General features: G+C 45.6%; 1 protein-coding gene across 6 annotated transcripts in view; it reads left to right on the plus strand.

The window, feature by feature from the left end:
* The window catches only part of SERTAD2 (SERTA domain containing 2), a 115,216-nt gene that overhangs the window by 87,346 nt on the left and 5,303 nt on the right, over positions 1–22,567 (plus strand). Inside the window, exons 1-2 of one of the 6 annotated variants that reach the window (XR_005530356.1) lie at positions 5,680–6,018; positions 6,490–8,183. The exons of 2 other annotated variants lie outside the window; for them this stretch is intronic. The gene's annotated coding sequence lies outside the window, so the exon portion shown is untranslated. Of the gene's footprint in view, positions 1–5,678; positions 6,019–6,489; positions 8,184–22,275; positions 22,333–22,384; positions 22,426–22,567 lie in introns of those variants that run through there. 3 more of the 6 variants (XM_039243146.1, XM_039243150.1, XM_039243149.1) reach the window with 3 other exon arrangements.

The raw sequence follows: 22,567 nt of genomic DNA on the forward strand, positions 1-22,567 counted from the left end.
ATATCTGCCATGTCAGGTTCTAGACAAAGCGATAAACATGAGTGAGAGAATTAAATGGTGTGATGAGATTCGTTTCTTTTATGTTGTGTTGTTTATGGCGTATTAATTTTGTGGGCTAAAAGGGGATGCTACCGGTGCCAACAAGCAGGGTTGGCGTTCTTTGCGTAAGAAGTAGAATTGTTATTTCATGACTCTAGTCTAGGGTCGAAGCAAAGTGGTGTCCAGATCCTGGGACAGCACCCCGCTCCTGGCAGCCTCTGCATGTCGACTCTGTACTTCCTGACTATTAGCCACCTCCCTTCTTGAGCACTTCCTACTCTTCCCAAGACACTCAGCTCAAGTCTCTCCTGGCTTCCCCAATTTCAGTGAATGTTAGAAATGAAAACAGCCTCCAGACCTCCTTTGTCCCTGGGAGTCAGTTTGATAAAGGAGTTCAGTCAGCAGGTTCATCTCCAAGCCTCTGTTTACTCCTCTGTAAAACGTGGGATAGAGCACCTGTCCTGCCTGTGGCCCAGGGAAGGTGTTACGAAGAGTGAACAGGTAAATCTGTATGAAAATGCATTGTAGGGGCCCCTGGGTGGCTCAGTCAGTTAAACGTCCGACCTCTGTTCAGGTCATGATCTCACGGTTTGTGGGTTCGAGCCCCGCGTCGGGCTCTGTGCTGACAGCCAGCTCAGAGCCTGGAGCCTGTTTCAGATTCTGTGTCTCCCTCTCTCTCTGACCCTCCCCTGCTCACACTGTCTCCCTTTCTCTCTCTCTCTCTCTCTCTCTCTCTGTTTCTAAGAAATAAATAAAACATTTAAAATTTTTTTTGAAAAAAAGAAAATGCATTGTAGACCATCCTGCTTCTATCCAGACATTGGGTTGGGGGCGGGGTGACCTGAACCATAATAGGTAACAGATCCAGGAGAGTGTGGATAGATTGCTCGAATCTGCCTTCTAGAGATGAAAATAATTCCAAGAAAATATCCTATTGAATAGAGTATATTATCATTATTTGTACTTCTCCTTTCTGTTGGAAATTTGTGAATGTGAAGCTGGTTTTATAGTCTTCCAGTTTGAGCAGATTATCTCATTTGAGTCTAACATTCCCCCATGGGGGTAGTCTACATTGTAATCACTTTTTTATAGACTCCTAGCTCTGGGAAGGGGCTGCAGAAATCTTTGAGCCTGAGCACCTCCTTTTGAAGTGTGTGAACAGGCTCCGTGGTGCTAGGGGTCTATTCAGTCTCACTGCTGGCTGTGGCTGAGGAACTAGACCCAAAGTCTCCTGACCAACAACCTGTGCTGTCTTCCCTGGAACCTGGGCTGACCCTAATTCTTGACATTGATTAAGAAGCTAAAAAGTCAATGATTAATCATAACTAAGTGGTTTATTTGTTCAGGATCTTCAAACCCCTACTCCAGGACTCATCTCCTCCTCAAGCTAGTTCCCAAGGACAGGAAAGTTCTGGAGGCTGTGCCATCTCAAACGTTCATTGACGCTTTCTGTGGATACCAGGGGTGCTGAGTGTCTTGAGCAATATAAAGTGCTCAAGAAGGGAGAATGGTTTGTGGACAGGAAGTACAGAGTCGACATGCAGAGGCCACCGAGAGGGCAGTCCTGTGTGGAGAACTGAGGACAAGGAGAAATGCTTGTGAGAAGCCACCAGCAGTCCTTATGAAGCAGCATCTAGCAGGAAGGGGACATAGAGGTGTTACCAGTAGTGTCCAGCTGAGGAGGGGCTGAGAGCCAAAGCTGTAGTCTCTAAGAAGGGCTGTTCCAAATTGGACCTCACAGTTTATCTGAAGATTTTTTTTAAAGTTTATTTGTTTATTTTGAGAGAGAGAGAGAGAGAGAAATAGAGGGGAGAGAGAGAACAAGCTGGGGAGGGGCAGATAGGGAGAAGGAGGGAATCCCAAGCAGGCCCCTCACTGTCAGCGTAGAGCCTGATGCCTCAAACCCATGGATTGTGAGATCGTGGCCTGAGATCAAGATTTGAATGCTCAGCTCAGCCAACGGATCCACCCAGGCGTCCCTATCTGAAGATTTTAATGGAAAATAGTGGCAAATGAAAAAGGAAGGAAACTAATGCCCAACAGAAGCCACTTTTTCTAGTAATGGTGACAAGGTACTAATGAACAATGTTAGAAAAAAAAAAGGTTTTAAAAGCATTTTCTTCAAATATTACCACTGAGATATTTTAAATATTAAAATATTGTCAGATTTTTTTAAAGGGAAGAAGGCATATCTCTAACAGAAGAATAACCCTCTCTCAGAACATAAGGGGCTGTCAATGCAAAGCAGTCCAATAATAATTAAGGAAGCTTTGCAAAAGCAGCCCTTTGGGGGAGTTGAAGTTCTGCTTGTGTGAACCATGACTTCAGGGAGAAACGGGGAAAAAAACCCTGACGAAAGTAGGTGAGGAAGAGATGGAGGGGGGTTTGCAGAAGTGGATGTGTTAACATGTTCTACTGGTGCAGCAAAGTTTTAAATTGCTAGTGGCTGCAAAGTGCTAAACCTGTCTGTGCCACCTTTTTGAGAGTGTTGAGTTTTCCAAATCATTGTGTCCAGTATCAACTGCTTGGTAATCATTTAGGTGATGGGACTCCCAGAAGTTTATTTTAAAGTTAACAGTTTTCAGTGATCGGTGAATTGGAAGTCCAGGTTCAGGAAGGATGTCTATATTTTCCATAAAAAGATTATTTAACCCAGCTGGCCACATAGAGCATGTTTCAATAACTGAAATGCTTATTTTCTTCTTTTCCCTAAGACCCATATTTTCAAGGTATAGATGTGGATATTTATTACTAGTATTTCAAGTGGAACCTGAAAGATAACATATAATAAGGGAGAAAGAAAAATTAAAGTTTAGAACTGTTTTTAAGTCTGTTTCTCTGTTTATATAACCAGCCTGTCCTGGTGTCGTTTCTTGGGTGCATGCTAATTAAGTGCTAAAAGTGGCCTTCAGTCAGTGAAGTCGTCTAGTATTTGCAAGATGTGAAGGTACAGAAACTTTCAAAGAGAAGCAGTGATGTGCAAACTAGTAGCCAGAACTACAAAACCATGTTGAGAAGTCCCTCTCTGAAACTAAACCAGGGAGTATTTTTATACACTACCATCATGGTTCTGTACTTACAAAAGCAATGTTTGTTTTCTCCCTAAACAGATATGTTCCTGATAGTTAAATGTGGATGACTGGCCTAATTTCTTATATGTGAAAGTGAGAAGGAGAAACTCTAAACCCTAAATCCTGAGGGTAGGATTATTTTAAATGGGCTTTTAAATGTCCCAAAGAGTGGGAGTGAAAACCACACTTACATGTTCACTAAACATTTCTTGTTCATGTGCTGGGAAGAAGCAATGATTTTTTTAAAAAAATCATGCCGGTGCCAACAGGAGGGAGTTGACTTCAAAAAGCTTGGGGAGAGCCTCTCCTTATCTGTGTGGAGTTGGGTTCCCAGGGCCGGGCAGGGATTGCAGTGCCGGCTCCGTGGGGGCTTGGCCTGGGGGAGGGGTGGTTAACCACCTTGTGTCTGACCACATCAGCAGCTGCTGAAGCTGCTGCTGCATGCTTTGATGAAAGATACCAGAATTGAAAAGTGGGGGAAGTGGAACTCCTGTATAATGTGTACACTGTTAAGATGTTATACCTTCCAAAGTGTGGAAAGGTGAAAACTCAGGTTGGTCTCCCAAGAATGCAAACCTTTCCTGAATAACGTGCCTTAGCAGAATCCCTGGACCACTCTGTGTCCGGAGACGCAGAGATCGTCACTTGGATCTTAGTTCTTTTTACAGGAACACTGCGTTTTGGTAATCCATTTGCTAGAAAATATTCAAGCGTCCCCCAAATCCTGCTGGTCTAACTTGCTGCTAACTTCAGTTCATGAATAAACAGTTTAAATTCATTTTAAATTCAACAGAGCCTCTGGCCTCTGCTACAAAGATATCACAGGAAGAGATTATTGCAGCTTCTATTTCAATGGCTTTTCCTTAAAGTGAGTGCTGAAAGTACAAGTGAGTGGTTGGGAAACTGCTAGTAGTTAGTGTTGTCTCTAAAAGGCAGAACTCTGGAGATGAAAAAGATCTTGACTTCACAGCAAAATGTTTGAAGGCCGTGCCACCAGGCACAGACTGAGCAGGACCTTCAGAGAGCCCCGAGCACTACTTACCAGCGTGTGTCGTTTGGAGCGCCATCATAATGAGACTCTCCAAAGATATCCGCAAACAATTAGCTTTTGGCACTGGTTATACTTAAAGAAAAATCTATCCGATTTTAATTATACTGAGGGTCAAGTAAAAACCTTTTTTATTCCCCTTAAAGATAACACAAGAAACACTGCCCCCTCTACCAACATTTTAACCTAAGTTTCATTTCAATAAGATCATCAATTTGATTGATAACAAATCATTACAGCACAGTTCAAATAGGTCTAAGCTTGTCTTGATGTCAGTGACTTCTAATCACCTTCATGTTAGGCCCTAAAGCCTTATTATTCTTAAATATAACTAGTAGAGTGGACCGTTAAACGCCAAATATCTGAGATGATATTGATTGGGGTGGCAGCCAAAATTTTAAGATGCCTGAATTACTTGTTGTAACATCTTTACACTGAACGCGCATTTAGTTTTTAAAATAATCATTAATTTTCCGGGAGAGCTCTTTTCCTGGTGTTTTAAATTCGCACCACTTAGGCACACACACCTCTCCCAGTTAGTATAAATTTCCCTGCTGAATGAAAGTAATTCAAAGCAGAAGCTTCCCTGAGGAGAGGGAAAAGGGTACCCACATGAAACTTCTGGGCGGAGGACCGGGCCTCTGAGCCCGCCGCATCTCCAAGCCTGGCTCCCCTACCTGCGTGGGCTCTGCCAGCGCGGGCGGCCGGCTGCCGGCTCTGCACCGGGGCGCAGCCGGCCACGAAGGACGCAACTCGGCTCCGTCCTACTCCGAAAGTACTGTTGACTCGGTGACCCATTTCGAAGTGTTGGGCCGAGGCTGCCGCGCGCAAGGGGCATGTTCTGACCCCGGCTCCAGCTGGAGCCCCCGTCCTGCCACTCGGACATCTCTGCAGGCCACTCGTGTGTCCGGAGACTGGGCCGTCTGGGAGTGTCCCAGCTGCAGATGCTGCCGCCCCCCGCCCTCCCGGGAAGGCTATCCCGAAAGCCAGGCGGGCGGCGTGGACGCCGTGCCTCGGGGTCAAATTTTTGCCCCTCACCTCCTATGCCCCCTCCCCCGCGGGACCCTGCCCGCCCTGCTGACCGGCCCCAAGTTGCCGAATAGCTCAGATGCTTGTCATATTTGCGGTCGCGCGACTCAGCGGGCTGTGCGCGCGCTGCACTCGCCGCCGCCTTTGTCACTAGCCGCTCGGTCATTTGCATGAGTATTTTCTGGAGTGTGAGGGGATTATTGGTGGTTAGTTGTGGTCCCTTGGCTGGAGTGTTTCTTTTCGTCTCGCCTTCTCTTTAAGCCTTTCCTTGAGAGAAAATAAAGGGCGCGCCGGCCGGGGAGGGAGCCGTGGGCGGCGCTGCCACCCGACGTCTCCCGTGCTCTGCCTGCCCCTTCCTGCTCCTGCAGCGGCCGCGGCCCGGCACGGCATTTATCTCGCCTCCCGGGACCGCCGGGGGAGGGGGCGGGGCCGGGAGAGGGGGCGGGGCCGGGAGAGGGGCGGGGCCTGCTGAGCCCGGGGCCCGGAGCTCGCGGGAGGCTCGCTGGCCGCACGTCACTCCTGCACGGCGAGTGCTGGAGCACGAGCTGCCGCTCGCTCGGTCAGGGCGCCCCCTCCGCCCGCCTCCCGCTTCCTCCTCCGCTGCCTGCCTGCCTGCCTGCCTGCCGCCGCCGCCGCCTCCTCCACCATTGTATAATGCTCCGAGCGCGCCGGCAGAGGACTGCGGAGTCTTAGCTTCGGTCTCGCCTCCTGCCCGCTCCCCAGCGCCACCCTCGGGCCCCCGGAGCGGGGACTCCGCATGGAGAGAGAGTAGCTTGAGGAGTGGGCAGAAACCCCTCCTGATGCGTTAGTTCCCAGGTGGAGCTGCATGTGGTAAGTTCTCCCGGCGCCAGGCTGGAGGGGATCCTCGGATGCGCCGGGCCCCCGAAGGGTGGGGGGCAGCGTTGGGACCCGGCCAGGGCTGGGAGAGCCCGGAGGGCGGAGGAGGGGCCCGAGCGGCCGCAAGGGTCGCGGGCGCCGAGGCGAGAGGAACCTGGCCTGGAGCAGGTACCCGGACGAGCGTCCCCTCCCACTGCTTCCCGGCCCCGCGCCCTTAGATCCCCGGGGCGAGGGCCGGGGACCCCCCGGCGTACCCGGCCAGATCTGCTGGGGGAAGGGCAGGGGACGGGCAGTCACGGACCCAGGTCAGGAGGGGGTCGGGAGCTAACCGGAGCCCAGCAGTGGGGCGAAGGGAGCTTGGAGCTGTCGCTTTTACAGCTGGGATGTGTGTGCGTGTTGTGGCCGTTGTGTTGTTGTGAACGTACGAGACTTTTTTTTTTTTTTTTTTTTTTTCTTTTCTTTAAGGCTCGGATTGCCGGAGCGAAGGCTGCTTCACTTTTGGGTTCCGTGACCGGGTCTGCATCCAACTTGCTATAGTGTGGTTTTATGAGTTTCTCTGTTTTTAGCTTGAAAACCTCCCTCTCTATCCTCCTTTCGCCTGTGACAAGTGAATTGATTTTGAATATATGTGTGTATTAAACTTAACGTCTCACTGGCTTTTAAGTTAGAAATCTACAAGTCATCTTGGTGGTAACCGCCTATGACTGAAAAGGAGGGGGCTGCGGGGAGCCAGCTGTCCCTGGCTCTGGACTTTGTACCATTAAGACAGAGGGTGCCGTCAGAGGGCCACTGCATCTAAAGAAAATCATAAATTGTTCTTATTTTTATTCTTGGCCATCAATCATCTTACCTTTAGCAGAAGTAATAGTAATAGATTGAGAAAGGAGTGGGGTTTCGGGTTTAGTCTAAATTTCACAAAAAAGATTAGGTAGAGTTTGTCTTAGGATAACTTTTTGCTTTCAAACTGGGTAGTTTCAGGATGTTTGGGGTGGTAGAAAGTAAGTTTTTACAGGCACTGAATAGGGAAGGGCAATCAGCGAGGTGAGACAGACAGCCTCAGACTGTAGCAGTTTTTATTTGAATCGCATTGGGCAGCCTCAGTCGTAAGGAAGATAGTAAATGTTTTCAAGCTTTGTTCATGAAATACGCTTTTTGATTTCCCAATATATGTTAAGAAATGTCCATAATGTGTGTAAAGAACCTAGAAGTTGTAGTAGCCAATAGGATCCTTGAGGCCTTAAGTGTTCAAAGTAGCATTTTGTAATTAGGGACTAGTCTCTGACAGGATTGAAGTGGGCTCTTGGCTCCACTCAACCCCTGGAGGGCAGTCCACCTGAGAGTCTCTTCATTGTTGTGCTGAGGAGGGGGAAGGGGATAGTTGCTCAGCTAACCAGAAGGCATGCCTCACTCCAAGAGCTCCTCCCATTGCTCCCACTTTTTATAGCAGTCTATTCTGATTTGAGTGAGCTGGAGTGAGCTGTGAGGATGAAAATACCCATCCGAAGACCCAGCTTCTGGCGTGAGCAGGAATAGCTTGTTCATGGATCTCCGCTTTCCTGTTAACCTCATCAGTTTCTTTGTGGGGAAAAAACAGACAAATGTTAGAAAGTTTTCTTTTAGCTTCATTGATTTACTTAGAGGAATTATATGGTGACGTAAAGTTGTTTATGTTCATCAAGTTTGAAGAAACCTTGAAGATAATTTTTACTTTTTTCCTCTCCTCCTAATCAAAACGTACATAACCGTGTTGCTGTCAGACTGAGAAATCTTAGGAAATGGACTTGACAGCCTTTTTTTGTTTTCTTTTCTTTCTTGACACTCAGTGTGTTCCTTGCTTTATCACAACAGGTAGGAGAGAGGACTCCCACTTTATAATACCAGCCAAGTATACAACAAGATGTCCTAAGGAACAGTTTTATTGTCAGGCAAGTGTCACAGCTTCTTAGGTAACAGCTGTGCAGGTTTGTTTCCCTTTAAGAACTAAGAGAAGGATATTAATTGAGATTTTGAAATCCTTTAGACTCTTGTTTGCTGAACTGTCCCCCTTGAAAGCTTTTTCAGTGCAAAGGTGAAATATAAATTTTACCCAGTTGTCATGTACTGAATTATCAACAATGAGCATAGAAAATAATAAAAGTGTTGATATTTTAAAACTCAAATTTGTGTAGCAACTGAGAGCTTTTTCGCATCCACTATTTTACATACTGCTCCAATGACAGAATAAAAGTACAACACTACTTGAGAAAGACACATACCCAAAACATAAAGATAAGTATGGAGGAGGTAAAAAATATAGACAAATGAATATAGTGTTTTTTTTGTCAAGTAAAGTAGAATACTACAGATTATCAGTATGAAATTTGACTACAAGGTTACTCTCTATCAAAATATTTTACACTTTATTTTTTTAATGTATGTTTATTTTTGAGAGAGAGAGAGAGAGAGTGTGTGTGTGTGTGTGTATGTGTGTGAGTGGGGGAGGGGCAGAGAGAGAGGGAGACAGAATCCGAAGCAGGCTCCAGGCTCTGAGCTGTCAGTACAAGCCCAACACAGGGCTCAGACCCGTGAGCGGTGAGATGACCTGAGCTAAAGTCAGACACTCAACCAACTGAGCCACCCAAGCGCCCCAATATTTTACACTTTAATTAACTAAGTGAAAGGTACTACAGAAACTTTTTGAGTTTGTTTTTTGCTGTGGTTCCTCATTAAACTAGTAAAAGCATGGAGTTTTATTTTATATTTAATTTCTGTCAGAAAAATCAAGACCACTATGTCAATATTATATGTAGGCTAAATACATGTAGAGATAAATTTGGTATTGAGGAGTGTGAACCTTAATTCACTTTTAGAATGTTTTAAAAACTTTGTTGCTACAGAAATTTCGTATTTAATGTTATGATCTATCCTATAGGAGATGGTTCTAGTTGCAGTAGCTTCTTGGCAAAGGACAGAAAGAGAGAGAGATCTCTGATTACTGAGTCCAAAGATCACGTATATGCTAAAGGCACCAGAGGGCAAGCTTCAGTTTTAAGTGAAAAATGGCCTCACAGTAAGGGTAACACCTACCTTCATAGGTCTTCCCATGAATTAATACTGGCCAGCAGAACATGGAAATCTCAGATTTGACCACTGCATATGCATAAATCATAATTTTCTACCTGCTGCTACTATATATTACTCCAACAAATGGTAGAAACCCATAAGCTAGGACTCCTGCTTAAAAAGTATGTGGGTATTTACTTTAGTTTTAATATTCTTGAAGGAAACAGCTACTGACCCACGCTGGCGTGTCTTTAAAAAAAATTATTGTCTCCAATGGCTAGTGCAGTTGGTATGAAAAGCAGACTTCTGCCCTCTGTGCAGATGCTGGGAAACCCTGTGAGCAGAACTGTCCCCCGGAGCGCCCATCACTCATTGTGTGGAGCAGTGTCTTTCTCCCTGAGCACTGTGTGGCAGTTCATTCTTTGTATGAATCTGTGAATGGCATATGTCAGGCCAATAAGACGACATTCCTATTCTGGGTAATAAATAGATGCCTTGTGTCACTGTTTTCTTTTTTTTCTTTTTTCTTGAAGATCATGAGACAAACAGAACATGCTTGGCTGTCTGAAAACGTTCATTGAAATACAAATAAAAATTTCAGAATAAAAACATCACAGTAGCTTTGCAGTCATGTGGCCTTTAATGGGACAAAACAAATGCTTATCATTGAAACTAAGCACTTCATATAGACAATGCAAACTCCCTTTTGGAAATCCTGCTCCCTTTGTGGTCTGAGGGCTCCAGAAGCTGGAGAGGCTCATTCGTCTCCTCTCAAGGTCTTCTGTCCCTCATCTGAACTTAATTAGAAATACCTGCCAGGATTCACTGACACACACACACACACACACAACCACAGTTTGATTTATCCGTTCTAGAAACCTAGGACCACGTAAGCTGTCCAAGCTGTACTCCGTACCCGGGGCTGCTCTCTCGGTTCAGAATGGAGTGGGCCTCCGCTCGCCCGTCCGGCCTGTCCTGACACTTGCATGCTCTGTGTGGAGCGCTGGCCCTGGCTCTGAGCAGGGACGGCGGCGGGACTAGGGCTGAGTGTGGCCGGCCCGGCACCGCCCCGAGTGGAGTGAGCTATGCGGATGCGTGGGGCGGGGGCTGGAGGGAGGAGAGCGGAGGGCAGATCTGGAGCCACCGGGTGCGACTGCTACAGCAGGTCTGACTAGTTTCAGGTGCCCAAAGGCAGCTTTGTTTCTCTAGTGACTCCAGGTAGCAGCAGACCTGTGTGCTTAAAACGAAGTCATGTCTGAATTACTGTCTTTTTGTCTCTCTGCAAAAGCCCTGTAACTTTGCAGAGTTATTAAGTAGTTCTAAGGTTTCTGCTTTAACAATCTGCATAGGCGGTTAATTGAGGAGAAACGCCAAACCAAGCGTGTTTTTGTGTGTGTGTGTGTGTGCGCTTCTAGGGAGTTTCGCGTGGAATGGTGAAGGGGCAGGGATTCTGGCTCTTAAGGGCGTTTAGTGTATGTACACACACGCGCACACACTTATGTTTACAGCGGGCTGTGTGAATCTGCTGAACAAGAAGCGAAAAGAACCCCTTGGATAAGCCGTGGCTAGAAAATGACGTTCGGACGGCTCCGCCACTTGCCGCAGATCAACCTTTAGCTCCCTGCTCTCCTGTCCTGGCCGGCTGCTTATCATCCCCCGGCACGCCGCTTGGAGCAGGGCCGCTGGAGCACCCCACCCTGGTGTTGAGACGTGCTGCCTGAGTTCAGCTCAGGGAATCTCAAAGTCCCAAGGTCCTCTCTACACCAGAACGGGTTTGCGTAAAATTCTCGCCACGCTGAGGAGATAATGAAGTGGCACCTGTTTTAAACCGACCCTCCCTGAGTGGTTATCCCATTTGCTAATAATACGTGATACAGATTTGCTCTCCACATTTCTCTCCGTTTTTGAGGAGGGAACCTCCTTGTGCGTGTGTATTTCCGTGTCTTCCCCGCTGTCAGAGAAGCGACCCAGCAGAGGAATTTGAGTTTTGTGGTCTGCAGCTGAACAAGAAATTTCTGGGCTGCCTTTCTGCTCATCATGAACCTGGTGATGGTCCCTTCTGAATAGTTTTAAAAACAGGCCGCTTTTTTGAAACTATTTTTTGCCAAATCCAGGAATGTAAAGTAAAATAGATTTGACCTGATGATGATTGTTAGCTGTCTGATGGTAGCTGGTTTCTAGATTCAAAATGTGGACTCCTCAAGTGGCACCTGTCTTCTTGCTTCTGAAACCCCTGAAGCTAGGCAGGATGGGTGGAATGTTAGGGGTAGCAAGTGTGGTAGACTGGAAGCAGGCTCTCCTTAGGGATCACTGGAGATCATCGAAGTATTAAGAGGTCGGTTCCTTAGAAAATAAATATGGATCATATTCAGTGTGGTACGTTGATTATTTGCATTGTCTTTGACTAAGTGACTTTGTGTTCCGAGGGTCATTAATTCTCAATACGCAGAAGTCCTCCGAAAGAAATACATTTCATCTCAAAGTGGCCCCAAACGATTATTTGTAAAAATCAAGGGCTGCCATATTTATAAAGTATCATTCATGGCTCTCAAGTCCAGTTTGTATCCTCATTTTCTTTTTCTACTTTGTGAATTATCCAAGTATATTATATAAAGATTAAATTGTCTTCGTAAGACCTTGTCACCAGCCTGCCTGCTTCTTAGGAGTAACTAACTCATTTGGAGTATGGATGTGGCTTACATGGGACTGAGATTTACACAGTAAAATAGTTTCCTCCCTTTTACATGTCTCTTAAGTCTATTTCTGTTATCCTATCTACCTTCGGTTTGTATCCTCTTATGTCATGTTGTAGAGATATTTTTGAAGGAATCCAGATTTGGACCATACAGTACAATGTTTAATTTTACTCAGTAAGTAAATTAAAAAACAATAGACTGCATGTGCAGGTTAAAAGATGAAATATTTTCGATATTTGTGAGTAATATTTTATAATGTGCCTTCTCTAAAGTGATCTTTCACAGTAATAAAGCATTCTGAATTTGGACACAAAGACTAAAACCTCCCCATAATGTTTAAGAAACACTTCCATAAAAACACTTCCTGATGTGGCATACTTCGTTTTTATTTCATCCAGTGGTAAGTAGTTGGCCAACAAAATGTGGAAGGCAACCTTTTGTTTTAACTAAAGATGTAATTTCATTTTACACAGATTTATTTGAGCAAAGTATTGCTTCTTTTAGTGTGACTGTTTTATATATCTGATGGCCCTCTTAAAAACAAAACAAACCAAAAACCAAAAAAACAAACCTGTCACTTACTTTTGGCAGAGCACTGGTTTCTACCCTGACTAAGCCTTTTTATTCCCCCCTGACATTGTTTATTAAGGGTCTCTAGTGTGAGGGGGAAAAACAAGGTATCTTTGGGGAAAAGATGCTATATAGGAGGGTTGAAACCAGAATCCCATCCAAGCAATTATAAGTACAGGAGAAAAAAATATTTTCATTGTGCACGGGAATGGGGTGGGGCAAGGCTGGTTAGCCTTTATAGGCCCATTATCGTAAGAGAAAGAAATTCAAATCTAAGAATTTTTTTCCTTAATTATGAGTCTTTAGCTTCAGCATGCTAAAGATGTTCCTAACACCAAATTAGTATGAATTACCAACATAATTTATATGATTATAATAAATTATTATAAAAAACGTTTGTATTTACAAAGTTTCAAAGGGAAAGATTGGTGATAGTAGTTAATTTCTTATGAACATTATTATGGAACATACAACATCATAGAACATCAACTTGTAATTGAGTAGAAAAATATTTCAGCAAGTAGTTACACAGTAACTGGTGTCATTATCTCTCTGAAGTTTACTTTGTTACATTTTACAATTAAGTGGCTCCTCCAATATCCTTTTTGAAGTTTTCCCAAATAACTGACTGAAGCCTTATCTGTTCAGTGTGGAAATAATTTCCAGTTCTTAATAAGCCTTGTTGAAGGCTTTTCAATACTAGTAAAATTCTTAATGCTACCACTGAGACTAACTCGTGTGGTTGGGAGTCCACTGTGGTTAGGACCTCCACTGGAAATTTCAAACTGTTGGCTTCTCCAAGGTCTCATCTTATACTTGGGTTTGTATGTGTGTTGTTGTGTGTGTTCTCACTTCAGGACTCCTCCAGGGATTTTAACCATGGTTTTTGAAACATCAGTGTCACATATACAGGCAACAGCCTTTTTCTGCATACAGTATTATTCAGTGTGAACCATAGCATAATATAATTTAGTTTGGCCTTGGCAAGCCTCTTCACTTGCCTAGCAGTGTCTTGTGTAGATTGCAATTTGGGAACAATCTCGAAATGTGTATACTTTGAGAGAGGTCTATAGGTAGAATTGCAGTGAATAATCAGACTTCAGGCGTGCCTTGTTGCTCTGCCGCGCCCCCTTGTGGCTGAACGTGATGTGCTGTCTTTCAGAGTTTGAAAGGAGTTGACCTGTACTGGGCGTGCGTCGTTTACATGGAGCATTAATAGCTGCCTTCTGTGTAAACTAACCTATCAAGTTAATAGAATAGTTCTCACTGAGGGTGTAAATAATTTATTGTGCTTATTTGATTTTTTTTAATTTGTAGAATTTTGAACAGATGCATTGACGTGTGTGTGTGTGTTTAACTTTTTATTATGGAAAATTCCAAACACTCCCAAGTAAAGGGAAGAGTGTGTGCATCCCCTCATACATATTACCCAGTTTCAATAGTTGTCAACATTTTGTCAGTTTTGTTTCATCTACACGGGCAGTTTTCTCTTGAGGATTTTGAAGCAAATGTTGAGTATGTTTTTGTTAAACTTAAGTTCAGAAACCATATATTTCTGCTCAGTCTTTGCTTCAAGGGTGTGGTGCTTTTTTGGCCAGATCCTTAGGTAAAATAAAATAATTGCTAGCATTTCCACTGTCTTTGGAAGAAGGTGACCCGTGTCCCCAGCTTCGTAAGATTTAGCTGAATTTAAAACCTAAAATCCCCAGCTGGTGGAGGAACCAGTAAGACGGGATATTAGAAACATTTTATACTACTTAACAGTAACATTAGAAAAAGCCTGTTTTTCTTTCCAGATGTTTATTAACAAGGCCATAATATATTCCAAAGAAATATTTACTTGAAACATTCTCTCCCAGAACTTGAGTCTGTTTTGCCCACTAAATGCAGTTCGTTGTCAACCTTTAAATTTTTCCTTTTCTTTTTCCAAGAGAAAAGATGATATTTGACAAACCAACAGTGTCTGAAACAGTCTTCCATTTAATAGAAGTATGTAAAAATCCCGAGAGGGAAAGCTAGAGTTTCTGAACTTGTGGACATTAAAAAGACATTACATTCCCAAACAGTCAAGAGTTTTTTGAGGTTTGGTTTGGGTGTTTTTTGTTTTTTAGTTAGTTTTTTTTTTTTTTTACTTTCGTTAGGGGTTGACTTCCTGGCCGAATTTCGGTTTTCTCTGCAGGCTGTAAGGCGCTGTCAAGAAAGCAGCAGGGCCGTTCCCGGGTCTCGGTGGAGGTGCAGCGTCGGCCGCCTGGCCCCGCAGCCGGCAGCGCCCGGGCCCCGAGCCCCCCGCGCGGCGGGCCGAGCCGGGAGGCGGCGCCGCGGCAAACAGTGGTGTCGGGTTACGGCTTCGGAATAGCGCCCGAGCGCGCCGAGCTGGCTGCGTCTAGCGACTGGCTTCGTAATTACATTGCTGATTTGTTAGGGAAGGCTTTGTCTTACTTACCAATTAGCATGGATGTTACTGCAGGGACCTCGTCCTGGATGAGCTTCGGTGGTTGTTTTGTTTTGTTTTTGTTTCCGAAAAAGCTTTCCCGGCGCAGGCAGCTTTAGGGCTCGCGTTAGTAACACCCTCCCCTGTCTTCGGGGAGCCCTTCCCCTGTCTGTAAATAAGCAGCGAGGCTTTCTCCCCGTTGGAATTTTGCCCCTGCTTCCGCCATTCCCCGCGGCCAGAAGCAGTCACCACGGGGCCTGAAGGCAGCCTTTGGGAGGGCCGGTCCCCCCCCCCCTTTCCGCACCCTCCCGGAGGCTCAGCGCACCCCCCGTCCCCAACCCCACGCCAGGGGATCCGTCCCCGCCGCGAGGAGGAGCGCGGCGCGTGGCACGGCCGTGGGCGTGAGCCCTAGGAGGACTGGGCCTGTTTCTCTGAGCCATTTCGCCAGCACCGCCACCTACTACGTCCCGTTCAGGGTGGCCTTTGTGTTCTCAGGGTGTGTTTTCTTGTTGCTTGGGCAAGGGAGGGTGTTAAACGTGCAGGCCTTACCAGATTCCTGAGTCCCGTGTGTTTTTTTAAGGTGTAATATTTGAGCCGTGTGGAAAGTTGTCGAAGCAGATGTGCCCCCCCCCCACCCCCACTGAAGTTGGATCAGACTTTTCCTTCCTGCCTGGGACTTGCTGTGTGACACTCATGACCGTACAAGAACCGTGCCTCAGAGTTCTTTCTGCCCCGTGGCTAGTGGGAGGTGTCCTCTCTCAGGGCCAGAGGCTCTCGGTTTGGACCGCCTCAAAAACCGGCTCCGATGGCACCATAAGGCAGGTAGACGGGGTGAGGAGAAGGGAAGTGAGACGGCCGCGTTTCAGAGGCTGTCTCAGAACCCTCTCCCGCCAGCCTCTCTCTGGGTCTGGGAAGTCTGTCACACACACAGTACTTTTGCCAGGGGCCCCTACTGCTACCGCTGCCAGAAACTGGAAGAATGTGTGTTTCCACTTAAAGGGCTGTGGGTTTGGGCAGCACAGGATGTCCGATGAGGAAATCGCCTCCGCTAGGCTCTTTGAAGACACTTGTCACACATCTTCTCTTAGCTTTTTTTTCCCTCCCCAAATGAGGTTGATCCATGAGCACAAACAGTTGCTCTGAATTGTTAGCATCCCTGTAAATGCGTTTTCATTTTGAGTTCAGTGCCAGCACTGGTACTTCTGTGCCCTTCAGCAGCCAGTGGTCACATGGAAGACGGCGTCATAGAGATTAGGGAGATGGCCTCCTAAAGCTCCCCTTTGAATTGGGGGCCTTTTCCTTGACAGCTACTCGCTAGTATTTTTAAAAAATATTTTTACTAAAAATAAATATATTTTTACTACGGGGCGCCTGGGTGGCTTTCGGTTAAGTGTCCGACTTCGGCTCAGGTCATGATCTCACGGTTTGCAGGTGTGAGCCCCGCGTCGGGCTCTATGCTGGCCGCTTGGAGCCTGGAGCCTGCTTCGGATTCTGTCTCCCACCCTCTCTGCCCCTCTCCTGCTCTCCCTCTGCCTCTCTTTCTCTCTCTCAAAACATTAAAATTTTTTACAAAATTAAAAATATATGTTTAGTAAAGTATAGCATGCATGCAGAAACACGCATAGGTCCTACGTGTGCAGGTCAGTGGCCACGCTCCCCAGAAGCCATGCCCCACTAGTAACTGCCCTTCCCTGACCACAGAGGACACCGTGGCTTAGTTCTGCCTTGTTACTTGGCTTTTAAAACAATGTGTCGCTTAGTCGTGAAGCTACACTCCTGAATGGGTAAGACTGGACTTCCAGTTTTTATTTACTAGTACAGAAGGAAATTAGAACAGGCTCTTAAAAATGTACAGTGTATGACCCAGTTGAGTGCTGAGATATTTTGAAGTAATGATTTTCATCCTTTTTTCACCAGTACATAGTCAGAAAGCCGGAAAGGCAGCCCAGCCCGCATGGTGGGCCAAGGAAGCTTCCCATTCAGGCCCCCAGAGGCCCCAGCACAGATGCTACCCACAGAGGGCTACGGAGACCCTGCAGGTTACAGTGACTGGTGGTAGTTTGCAAAAGTAGATTTAATATTCTTAATTTAAATATAATTATTTTTGACGGTTCAAATAGCATTAAAGGAGAGTGGAGTTTTTGTTCATTTTAAGACATTGCCTTCAAAAAGTTGAAAACCATTGAGTTAAGGAGAACTTTTTGATTGTTTTTTAAGTTTGCATTTTTCCCCTTAATGCCTTAATAATCTAAAAGCTATGAAATGTTAGGCTTTTACCACATAGGTACTGTTTCAGTTCGTTTTTGGACATTGGGCTGAAGGCCTCACTGCCATGCACTCTAAGGTGACAGCAAGAAGAATCTGGGTCCTAGCCAGTGGGATCTGATGTCTCAGTCTGAGAGGCTGGACTTTACCACTAAAATTGAGCTAAAGGCACCTTAATTCTGCATATAGTCTGTTTGCTTTTTTTAATGTCCGTTGTCTGTTGCCATCGCAAAAACACCATTCCTTTCCTTTTTTCCTTACTTGCTTAGACACAAATAGGGAAGACCTTGGGTTCCCTGTTGGATAAAACTATCCACAGGCTCACACATGGAATGGCTGGGTGGGGGAAAGAGCAAGTTGGGGTCCCCAGAGCAGCGTAACCTGCAAACGTGCAAGTGGAGATTCCCGGGCTCCACACTAGACCTGCTGGATGAGAATCCTGGGGGTGGGGGGGATCAGTGTTCTGTGTGGACAAGCCCCCAGGAGAGTGGGGTGCTCGCCCAGGCTGAAGACGTATGACTGTCCCTAGACAGTTTTCTGAGCTAAGGCTTCCCTGCCCACCCCATGTGTCTCCGTCCCACCAAGTTTCCTGACTGACGTCCCGCCCTGTACAGCTGTCACCTCGGAGGTCTGTTCAGTTCTTCTCTTTCTCAGACCCTCCCTCCCAGGCACAGTTCGCTCTCGGGACAAAGACACACATGTTTCCCGGCTGTCCCATAGTCTTTCCTCATTCTTTCCGCTTACCGATAGTTCTATTTGTGGGGCATCTTCTGTGTCCTGAGGATACAGAGGCAAGTGAAACAGAGTGTGTATCCTCATGGGGCTTACAGTCTGGAGTAAGAAATAGGCATGAAGAGACAATCCCACCTTAAATATAAATCTCACACCCTGTCTCTGGAAGTCTTCCCTGATCACCCCAGCCCAGAATGACCTCTCTGATGCCTTGCTATAGGAGTCACTCAGAATCTTACATTGCACACCCCCAGGTAGTCAGGGAATATCAGCCCCTGTATTTCTGGTCCTATGGAATGTCTTAGTGACCCATTGTTTGATCATCTGCCCAAACAGATTGTAGCTATTGAGGGCAGGGTCCCTTCTGATGAAAGCGGTGCCACTGAGAGCCAGGTTTGGAATACAGAATTGTATTCAGTATTAAACTTCTTGGAAAACCCTGGAAGAGAGGTTTTCATTTATATTGCTACCCATGAGTTTTGTTCTTTATTTTCAAAACTTAGTTTGCTGTAGGTAACACTTGCTAAAGTTTACCTTAAGTAAAATGAGGATGCTAGGAGTTTGTTTCTAGCAAGTTTATTGGGAAGGGGGTGTTTTATCGTGAACCTTGTATTAGGAACCACCAAATATGCAGGAGAAGAGTGGGTATGGTTGGCTTTTAAAGGTTATTTTCTGCCCCCTGGAGGGGCAGAAACGGGAGGAAATGACCACCTCCCTCCTCCAGGCGGGAGTCTCTAACCAGCCCTGAAGTTCAAGGTCCCTTTTCGGACCCTCTTTTGGCCGAAAAATTGGGTAAAGGAATTGTGCATTGGGCTTATGTCTTCACAAGCCAAAGGAGGAGACAAAGAGGGGTGTCAGGTCTCTGGATGGCCTAGAAGCCACACTTGTCACAAGCCCCTCCTTTCTGTGAACTGCAGGTCCATTGTCCCGGTATAGGTGTCAGCCTTTCAGGCAGGAACAGCAGAACACCGCTTCTCTAGTGTTACCTTGAAGCCTTTAATGAGCCCCAGCTACTGCTTGTCTTCAGGCTGCAGCCCAGTGAGGCCTTTTAAAGGTCACGTGCTTCGCCGATAGTGTGCTTAAAGAGCTATTGTTGTTTTCTTAGCGAGCTGAGGAGCGAGGCTTCTAAGGAGCGGCTGACCCTGGCTTTGGCCAGCCTGAGTCCCGGGTCCAGAGACACCATTTGGCTTTTTGCCCTCCGGTTCTTGAGTGGCTGTCTTTTCTTCTTTGAACTGTGCCCTGCTCCAGGAGGTGGTGGTTAACAGTTAACACTGCGCCGCTGGTGAACGCTCTCAAAACCTCCCCCTCTGGGAGCTGGAGGCCTCTTCTGAACGTGGTCACACTCAAACACTGTGTTAAGCAAACTCTGGAGAAACTTTAACACTTAAAAAAAATTTTTTTTTAAATTTTTTTAAGCGTTAAAGTTTCTAAGTGAAAATGCAGCCTCAATTTTATTACGTTGCAATTTATACCTTTCTAGCAAGATTGAGCTAGAATCAGGATTACAGATCGGGATTGTGTGTGTTTTGCAATCTCACTTGGGTGTGTGGAGCCAGTTCTGCCTCATAAAATGCTGTAGAGAAATGAAGGCAAACCTGCTTTGAGACATATCCTATCGTGGGTTATTTACACATTTGAAAAGCATCCAAGCTTCAATTTGTCTATCCTGCCCACAAATTTTGCTTACGAGGGTCCTTCCTCCTCCTTCCCTGTCCAGCATTGCTCCTGAAGCATTAGGATTGTCACACAGCTCTGACCAGCTGGATCGTTCTAATTGGAAATAAGTGCTTCTCACACTGAAATCTCTTTGAAGACATCTCCACCGATCTCCTTCAGCTGTGGGAATTCTGCTAAATGCCTGTGGTGCCGCATGCTTGGTAGATATTCGAGTTTCACAGATACAGTGATTATTTCTAGAGAAATAATCCTTATTGAGAAAGTAATTGAAAAAGCCCTGTTGTTTATCCTGGCAACAACTCTTTAAAAGACATTCCTATATTAATGACTGAAAGAAAAGGAAAGTCTACACTGTTTTTACCTGTTACCTCTCCTGCAGAAAACCAATAAAAATTCCACGTGGCAGTGAGGTTACTGATTTGTTTCGAAGTATTTATTTGGTTTACATTTTGGGATAGCGCTTCTCAAACTTTCTGTGATGAAGGACCATCTTGTTTGTTTTTTCCTTTACTTTAGTAAAACATAAATATACTTACTAGAGAAATGGAATAAAAGTACTGAGCCTGGATGGTTCACTCGGGTAAGTGTCTGACTCTTGATTTCGGCTCAGATCATGATCTCATGGTTGTGAGATCAAGCCCCACGTCGGACTCCGTGCTGCACGTGGAGTCTGCTTGAGATCTTCTCTTTCCCTCTCTCTTTCTGCCCTTCTGCCCCTCTCCCCCACTCAAGCTGGTGCTCTCCCTCTCTCTTCTCAGAAAAAAACCCAAAAAACAAAATAGAAGCCTTATTTTAGAAATTAGATTTACAGATATACAATTACTCTGTAAATTTGCTGTAAATGTTTCTAAGTAATACAGTATCTCTTTTTAACTCTTCTGGGCCAGTAACAGTTCTCAGACCGGCACCTTCTAAGACCACACTTTGAGAAAAACAGATTTAGAGTGTATTTGTATGAATTTGTCTACTCTCACACAGATTTACATGTATTCGGTGCAATTACATTATAACCCATAATGTAGACCATCTAACAGCTTTATCTGAGAATTAAATGCACTCAGTGAGCTCTTCGGCAAAAATGGAATTTTTCTAGGAATGAATATTGAAATGCTTAAATTTTAAGCAGATACAAATAGTGTAACTGTCTCAAAACACAGCCATCCAGTAACACCTCTAAGGCATCAAGGAGAAAGTGTCTTCTAATGTGAAATGAAATCACCTCCTCTCTGATTCACACTCAAATTTAAGTAGCACAGATACTTTAGATAGGAAATATTCTATGCAAAGTATATATACAAATGAGACTTTTTAGCACTAAACAGTGGGAAAAGTTTTTGTCATGTGGAGTATTCGATATAGAAGTCACATCTTCCTTCCCTCAGAGAACACTGTGGGACTGGTCTTTGGTCCTTGTGATTGACATCCCTTTTCTTCATGTTTATGAGGGAAGGCGTTTCAGACAAGCAACTATACATTCTTTATGGACATTAACAAATTCTCAGGCTGATTCTGACATTGACGGGTGTGGCCGTCTTTCTCTCCCGGAGATCAAGGCATGTGAAGGCAGTCGCTCCGGGTGAAACTTGGTGCCAGCCTCTGTGACCACCTACGAGTTGTTCGTCTGTCTTGGGGGGCAGCGTGGCCTTCCTGAGCAAAGTGTTGCAAGGAAGAGCTGTGCAGTTTCGTTATGGTTAGCTGTGTTCCTTTAGGACAAGGCTCAGTTCCAAATGATGAGGGGTAGGAGATGATACGCAGCCCCTTGAAGGCCAGGCCTTATTCATCTTTGGGACTCCCCACTTTCAGGCAGAGTGCCCAAGATGGCAGAGGTGCAGAAGAGTAAATCTAAAGGATGGATGGAATGAGGCTCCGTCAAAATCAGCCGAAGCAGTTCAGTAAAAGGCAAGTCGCTTTTAGACGAAAAATTGGGGAAGTCCAAAGTACTCGTATATGAATTTATCAAAGAGTGAGTGGCACTGACGAGAGGGTGAACACCGGCCTGTGGGTGGGTGCTGCAGAGACGGTGGGCCGGCAAACACAGGCCTGGCTTAGTTAGACCCACGTCTCCTGGTCTGGATGGCATGAGAATAACTTTCTTGATTAAATGGTTTGGAAGTGAGGTCTGTGAGGCAAAGACCAGTGGACTTGGCAGTTGTTCTATTCAGATGGTAGAAGTTCTGAAAGGAAGTACCACTCTCCAGAAGACGCAGCCCACTGAGGGGGTCTTCACAAAGGAGGGAGTGGTTGTGGGGTGGGGGGCGCCGTAGGCTGTGAGCCTCAGGTGAGGCGGGGCAGCAGTTAAGAGTCAAGCCATTCCCAAATGCTCAAGGTATGAAGTGGTTGTCTGTCTGTTTGTTTCTTTTGAAATACGTATGTATCTCTGGAATCACAGTAGGTATTTTGTTATGAAATGTCTCACACGTACTCAAACAGCAATGCTTATAATCAGAACAAATTACTTTTAAACTAGTCCCAGTTGCATTCAGACTTAACTGTATGCAATCAAACTGAGCCGTGGAACTTGGACTGGGAAAACCACATTCCTCCACTTTATTCTAGGTTGAAAAGCGGTGGCAGGCTCTATCGCTGTGGTCATTTCACACAGGCCAAGTGCCTCACCACATGTCACCAAACAGGCAGCGAGTCTCAATGCATAATGAGGAAGGAAAAGGCATTTTGAAAGCACACACGGTTCTACCAAAATTGTTCCTCCCCACCCCCCCCCCTCCCCAGCGTGGTTCTTTCAGTCGCTCAAGATGTAATCTGTGACACCTTCATCTGTTTTCTTGGGCTTCAAAAATAAATCTGTTTGGGGGAGGGAAATTGAAACTGCATGGTAATGTTAGGCAAGCGAACGCAAGCGCACGAGCGGAGAAAGTCAAAATCATGGTTTCCATGGTAACGTTTAACTTGTCTGTGTCGTACACATTTCTCAAGAAATACATTCGCCAGACTACCTAGTGATAAAAATTGCTCCACCAGCATACAAAGGTAGATCTCCCAGTTCTCTCGGATTCTGAGAGAGCTTCCCCCAGTTAATCCGCCCCTGCTAAGTCACCTTGGGCCAGGAACCGGAGTCCAAGTCCCGACCTCCGAATCAGCGCCATTTTTCGGGGCGAAATTAGTTTTCGTG

Source organism: Hyaena hyaena, unplaced genomic scaffold, assembly GCF_003009895.1.
Source record: "Hyaena hyaena isolate Hyena2069 unplaced genomic scaffold, ASM300989v1 scaffold_224, whole genome shotgun sequence".
In the NCBI taxonomy this organism is placed as follows: Eukaryota; Metazoa; Chordata; class Mammalia; order Carnivora; family Hyaenidae; genus Hyaena; species Hyaena hyaena.